The sequence below is a fragment of the Schistocerca serialis genome, chromosome 3 (genome assembly GCF_023864345.2).
Source record: "Schistocerca serialis cubense isolate TAMUIC-IGC-003099 chromosome 3, iqSchSeri2.2, whole genome shotgun sequence".
NCBI classification, from domain to species: Eukaryota; Metazoa; Arthropoda; class Insecta; order Orthoptera; family Acrididae; genus Schistocerca; species Schistocerca serialis.
In genome coordinates, this window is record NC_064640.1 from 799,848,464 (window position 1) to 799,856,009 (window position 7,546).

Below are 7,546 nucleotides of genomic sequence, written 5' to 3' on the forward strand. Positions count from 1 at the left end.
TTTCCAGTAGCCGACACGTGAGCACACCATTGGTTCCTTACCATCGTGGAGGCTTATATACTGGTCGCCTTTTTAGCACGATAGCACCATCCTGTAGTGTCTCGGATTCACCCCGAAATCTTACATTTAGTGTAAAAGCGTTTTGTCGTAATTCTGAAAAACGCAAATCAGAATCTCGTTCGATTACAACCACGATGATCGCCTAAGCTATCAATATTCCAGTGTCTGGTTACCCGGCGCAGCGATGACACAATGGACTCGTTTTCGAGTTACTTTGCAGAAGATGCTTCGGGACATGACCTCACGAAATAATCGCGGGCATTCGCTTTATCTTCAACGACCACCTGATTTGCGCGTCCAGACTGCGCCTTGCAACCCCCTCCCCTCCCCCCCCCCCCCCAAGCTTTATTGTGCCGCAAGTCAAGGTACACTCACTTAAAAAGAAATCGCAACACACAAAATTAATGTACAGTAATGAAATTTCGGGAATACATTTGTCTAGGTAACATACTTAAGTGACTGACATTGCAAGATCACGGTCTAACGTAAAAGGCATTGCAAATGTGAAATGCTGGTTAATTAATAACCGGTGTAACCATCAGAATGTTGAATTCAAGCATGAGTTGTTTTTTAGAGGTGCCGGATGTCAGTTTGTGGAATGGAGTTCCTTGCTTGTTGTACTCGATCGGCCAATACAGGGACGGTTAATGCTGTTTCTGGATGACGCTGGAGTTGTTGTCCCGTGATGTGCCACATGTGCTCGATTGGAGACAGATGTGGCGACCAAGCAGACCGAGGCAACATGTCAACACTCATTAGAGCATGCTGGGTTACAACAGCGGTTGTGGGCGAGCGTTATCGACTTGGAAAATACCCCTGGAACGTTGTCATGAATGGCAGCACAACAGGTCGAATCAGCCGATTGGGATAAAAATTTGCAGTCACGGTGCGTGGGATAACAACGAGAGAGCCCGTGCTGTCATACGAAATTGCAACCCACACCAAAGAGCTCTCGCTTCAGATCACTGAAGTCGCAAATGGCTGTAGTTTGGGGTCAGTGGAATGCACGCTACAGGGGTCTGGCTCGGAGCTGTCCTTAAAGTAACCGATTTGTAACAGTTCGTTGTGTCACCATGGTGCCAACTGCTGCTGCAGATCCTGTACGATGAGCCAGAGCCAATTGCCGAATACGATAGTCTTTCCTCTCGGCAGTGCCACGTGGCCGTCCAGAGACTGGTCTTCTTGCGACCATACATTCCCTTGACCATCGCTGCCAGCAACCACGTGCAGTGGCTACGTTTCTGCCAAGTCTTTCTGCAGTAGTGCAGAAGGACCATCCAGCTTCTCGTATGATGCCGTAATTCACTGTTGAGCTTCCGGTAGTAAAATTTGTGTTATTGGTCGGAAATAAGGTAGACTTTCATTAGTGTGCATTATATTCCTTTGAGAAGGTCGTGGTTACCCTTTCATACTTAGCATTTTTTTTTTAGGGTTGAACGTCGACAACGAGGTCATTACAGGCGGAGCACAAGTTCAGACAGTTTCGAGGATGGGGTAGGAAATCGGTGCTATCCCGGCATTTACCCGGAGCGATTTAGGGTAATCAGGGAAAATCTACATCAGGGTGGTCGGATTTGAACCTTCGTCCTCCCGAATGCAAGTCCATTGGGCTAACCACTACGTCATCTTCCTAGGTGTTTATTGGAAGGGTTCTAGGAGAGTAGCTAATCCACAAAGGAGCCTGTGTAAGTAGCTCATCCACAAAGGAGCCTGTGTAAGTAGCTCATCCATAAAGGAGCCTGGGTTCAGAACAGCGGTGCGGCCCTTTCTTGAGTACTGTTGCACTAGAGTACAGAGTTCTTGACTGCGGCCGGCCGGAGTGGCCGTGCGGTTCTGGGCGCTACAGTCTGGAGCCGAGCGACCGCAACGGTCGCAGGTTCGAATCCTGCCTCGGGCATGGATGTGTGTGATGTCCTTAGGTTAGTTAGGTTTAATTAGCTCTAAGTTCTAGGCCACTGATGACCTTAGAAGTTAAGTCGCATAGTGCTCAGAGCCATTTTTCTTGACTGCTTGGAATCCTCCCCCCCCCCCCCCCCCCCCCGTCCTCCTCTCCAAGTCGGATTAAAAGAAGCTACGGAAACAGTTCAAAGATGTGCTGCTAGATTTGTTACCTGTTGGTTCCATTAACATGCGAGGGTTACGGAAATGCTATGTGAATTCTAATACAAACCCTAGAGGGAAAAGGGCGTTCTTTTTGCGAAAAACTATTGTGAAACGTGTTTTTTTGCGTGGCCATCCTCCGCAACAAGCACAGAAATATTTGTTTTGTAAACGAAGCCCGCCTTGATTTTTTGCTGCACTGTATTTTATGTCTCTCAAATTCGTTTCGCCTTTTTCACTTTAAGGCATCATCAGTAGGCTCTAAAGTGATACAGTTTTGTTTTGACATAGTTATTTGTAGATTATGAACAGTTCACGTCTCGTTTTTTATGCAAGTTTGTGATTACGTACAGTTCTTCGAATTTTTTGTTGGCATCTGAGTTTTCTCCATTTGCCCACTTGCCGGAGGTCGCTCTACAGCTCTGTTTACGAAACATAAGCATGATTTTATGTTTTCTTCCCACTTTTCATCTTGTTTGCCCTCATTCTTGTGATGCACTACCAACCTTCTGCCATATAAATATTTGATCGAAAACTGTGATTTCATGACGTAACTAGTGTGAGTTCACTGTGTGTCATCCTGTTTGGTTTGTTTACGTCGTACATGCCGCCAACCTAACAAAGTATATGCTGAAAAAACCAACGTCTACTCATTTCTGTTATATATATATATATATATATATATATATATATATATATATATATATATATGTGTGTGTGTGTGTGTGTGTGTGTGTGTTTGGGGAGGGGGCGGCTCTCTCTCTCTCTCTCTCTCCACTTGCACGCTAAGCGTGTGTGGATGCATTGATAACATGAGACTGGTCGCACCTTTGGATCACACCAAGGTGATGCAGTGACTTCGACAGTAGTGAGCAAACTAGCAGTCATGAACAGCTGGGATCAGTTCCTTCTACAGACACGCCGATTTAGGTCCTCCTTGATTTTCCCAACTCATTAGAGGCGAAGGTCGGGATGTTTCATCGAACAAGGCCATGATAATTTGCCTTCTGCAACTTTCTCCACGCTGAGTTAGCGCACCGCCTCTAATGACTTTTAGTCGACGTGGAAACTAAAACGTAACTTTTTATTGTGTGCTATAGGGCTCCCACTTTGAAGAAAACAGTTCGCTGCTTTAAGCAGACAGCTATCTTAAAAACAAAGGTACATTTACACCTAAACTAAGAAAATAACACACACAAAAATTGTTAATTGATATTTCACAGCAACGGCGCTTCTTCGGAACCATATTTGTTATCCGACCGTGTATTCTCTCACATCTATCTTAATATACAACAATCACGTGTAGAATCGTATGAATAGCGACGGAATATGATCCAAATACAACGATGACGTAACAATACAAGCAGGCAGACTCTAACAGGCATAAATGCCGTTTGTTACAAGCATACGGAGGTGGACTTCTTGAACTTCACAACTATTTCAGACACTGGTGATCGAGTCTTGACACAGCATGCACTAAGGTGAGGTAATCCCGTGGATAGGTTAAGCAGTCTCTAACTAGTTTCCGGAAATGGCAACAAATAAGAGTTGACGAAAGTCTCTATAAGAAAGTAAGGTCGATACGACACGAACACTGACATATGTATTGTTTATGCTGTTTTCCACCCCATTGTTATTATTGTTGTTATTATTATTATTATTATTATTACTGGGAATATTTTGTAAATATTTCTTGATATGTATTTTTCCTGCTCTGGTCAAGCCGAATAAACAAACTCTAGCGAGCCCGCAGCTCGTGGTCGTGCGGTAGCGTTCTCGCTTCCCACGCCCGGGTTCCCGGGTTCGATTCCCGGCGGGTCAGGGATTTTCTCTGCCTCGTGATGGCTGGGTGTTGTGTGATGTCCTTAGGTTAGTTAGGTTTAAGTAGTTCTAAGTTCTAGGGGACTGATGACCATAGATGTTAAGTCCCATAGTGCTCAGAGCCATTTGACCCAAACTCTAGCGACCTCAAAATTCTGATTGCGTGTCCACGAAAACAGCGTTTTTCACGAAGACCATCAACACAATACAATCAAATTACAGACGCATGTTGAAACTAGCGAAATCGCAAAGCAGGCGCGGGGTATATGGCACGGAACGCTTCTACAGAAAAGGAAAACGCAAACGTTGATACAATCCATTAAACGAGATACACTATCTGAACAAAATGCAGAATTGACCACTAGATGTCACGAGAGGCGAGCGCGCCAGTGTAAAAGGACGCGGGGCGTACTGTGTTGTCAACAAAGAAGCAGTAACATCAAAATGAGTCGATCAGGAGAGCTAAGTGACTTCGAAGGTGCACTAGTCACAGGAGGTCACCTCAGCAAAAATTCCATCAGGGATGTTTCAACCCTTCTAGAGCTGCCCATGTCGACTGTTAGTGATGTGATTGTGAAGTGGAAACACGAAGGAACGACCGCAGATAAACAAAGACCAGGCAGACGTCTTGTACTGACGTACAGGGACTTTCGAACATTCCTGACAATGGGTGTTAAAAATAGCATGAAATCAGCGGAACGAATCACTCGTGAGTTCCGAGTTGGTACCAGCAATCCACCTAGCGCAATGAATGTGCGTATGGAGATAAAAAGTATGGGGTACAATGTTCGAGCAACTCCTCGTAAGCCAAGCATTTCTTGTAGTCAATGATAGCGACGTTTAAGGTGATGTAAAGAGAGTCATCACGGGACAGTGGACGACAGGAAACGAGTATTTTGGAGTGGTGTTGTATCATCACCATGTCATAAAGGAGAGGCAATGGTTTGTGGATAACAACATTCTTGAAATGGACTAACCTGACAAGAGTGCCGACTTGAACCTAGTGGAATACCTATGCGACGAGTTACAACGTCGATTTCAGGTCAGGTGTCAGCGTCCAACATCACTACCATTTCTTGTTTCGACTTTGAGGAAGAATGGACTGCCACTCCTCCACAGACATTCAGGTCCCCAGCGGAGTTCAAGCCGTCATAAAGGGGAAGGATGAATACACGCCATATTAATATCCACCAACAGGTGTCCAGGTACTTTTGATTAGATATCGTACAGTAAATTTAAGAATGATTAAAGAGGTTCTGCACATTTTTTTAAAAAAAACCTAACCTCATTTTGCTTGTAATTTTCGTAACCTTCTGCTTCGTGCAAACTGTAGAAAAATATCGCTGTCGGTGCACTGCGAGTTCATTTTGCAAGGGGTGGAAGCATTGTATGTGTCTTACCTTGAACTAGGATTTCTATCGAGTAATATTCAGTTAACGAGACTTGCTAAAACATTAACTGTACAAAGAGATAATTTAATGATCGTGATTTCTACAAAATGTGTGCCCCTAGCAATCACGGCTATGAAAATTAGCCTCGAACTCTGAAACTGTGGTACTGTATTTCCATACTCTCTAGTTGGGTGATCTGAATACGACACAGTCATTATATACACCAGCTAAAAAGGACTAATTCCGTGTGTGATATCTGATATGTCACTTTCGTTCCGGGATAGAACATGGAAACAGCAGCATAAAAATATTTTGATGAAATTTTAATACACTGAAACGGTCATCGTGTAAAAGGGAAGGATTATTTGGGTAACATGTGTCCTTGTTAAGGAGCAAGCGGTAAGACATGCGAAAGGTAGTCACTATTTTTTGTGTATATATAAGCTATTAATTTAATTAGCTGACAAACGGTGCAGAAGCTATCTGATGAAAACAATTGGTAAATGTCATCTAAGCTCAGAATTAGTTTTCCATCAAAATATATATTGACCACTTTACAAACTCGCAGTACTAGTTTTTATTCAGAACATTTTACTATAACTAGTACCTCGAAACAACAGGTAAAATATTTTAAGGGAGTTGCGGTACAAACTGCACGTTATGCATATTGAGACATCAGAAGCGTTTGCGAAACTGTCAAACGAGCGTGTGTGCCGCTGGAGAAAAAAAACGTGTCACAGCATCCGGAGCAGAGTACTGGCCAAACGTGGAATCACACAAGAATCAAATGATCTGAACTCTCCTCAAGCTATTATTCCGATTGCTTTGGATGAATTCTCAACTGCAGGCATTAAACTTACTAAACAATACACTGGTTGCCCGCATGCTACACTATTAAAAAAATAAAAAATGACTCGTTTTAGCTTTTATATTTTCGGGCATCTTCTCACTGTATGAGTCACACATGAGACATACGAGGTGACTGCATTATCCTCTTACAGTTAGACTAAAATTTCTTATATTTTTGATAACGATAACCAGTAGTACCATTACGAAGTTCATATTCGGAGTAACAAAGCTCAATTTAAGTTTACGGAAACCTAATACGCAGAAATGTTGTCTTCTTTTTGCGACATAAGTGATTAGTGATTACTGTACGGCATTTTCAGTGCGAAACTGATTAATGAGATGATCTGAAGAGAGATGTACAGTCCGACACATGGGCTCGATTAGCTGTAGACATATCTATCCATACCGGTCAGTATAATTATACTGCCCCGTAACTAAAGTTCGAATACATGGAAAGAAACACTGACAATTTTATGTAATGATTAATACTTGTCTCTCTAAACATTTTCCTTTCTGTTCACGATAACGGAAATATTTTTTACAGAAATTTGTGCAGACCTCTATCTTACCAGGCGAAGGTTAACGGCTTGCACGTTTCCACGTTTAAACTAACATAAGCTCTACTGAACGCATAACGAGTATAGTGTAGCAGCAGAAACAATGCTAAATGAAGTAGGAGACGAGCTATTACTAATGTAATACCTCACTATCCTTTAAACTGGCAATTACAGATTACTAATTTTCCTTTCTGTTAGAAACAATAATCAGTGATAAAACACTTACCTGAAGTAGTCAATCACGCATCATTTCGTAGCATACACGTGCGAATACTACAACAAAGTTACCACCATGTACACAAAACACGACGAACAGAAACGATGTAACTCGCTTACTGGGCTACCGTCATCTGTCTGCTGCGCTCGCAGTCTTTCTCCATGGTGCTGCCATCTGTTACGTGACTGGCGAAACTCTTCTACCGCGAGGTTTCGAAGAGGCTCGGCGCAGAAGGTTCTCTGTCAGTTTGTCCGATAACAACTGGAACAGACCTCTCCTGTTTATTTGGCTTTCTTTTAAACAGCCAAAAGAAAAATAGTAAGTGGTTACGGTAACTACAATTTTCTCCCCCTTCGATTTTCGTCATGTAATTGTTTATGTAATACATTGGTATAAAACTAATTCAGTAAAGAAAACCTGTCATTTTCTTATTATGTGAAACTAGCAGAAGTGCTGTGTGATGGTAAACGAAGGGAAAAACTTAAAACGTTTTCATTTAGTAGCGATGTTCACTGCAGCTTCTAAAACTACAGCAACATAGAAACAAGTGT

The 7,546-nt window shown here is 42.7% G+C and overlaps 1 protein-coding gene across 1 annotated transcript in view; it reads right to left on the minus strand.

Annotated features, from left to right (window-relative positions):
• Positions 1–7,122, minus strand: part of LOC126470640 (HEAT repeat-containing protein 5B) — a 504,894-nt gene extending 497,772 nt beyond the window's left edge. The window contains exon 1 of the mRNA XM_050098620.1: positions 7,005–7,122. The gene's annotated coding sequence lies outside the window, so the exon portion shown is untranslated. The remainder of the gene's footprint in view (positions 1–7,004) is intronic.
• Between the last annotated feature and the right edge of the window lie 424 nt (positions 7,123–7,546).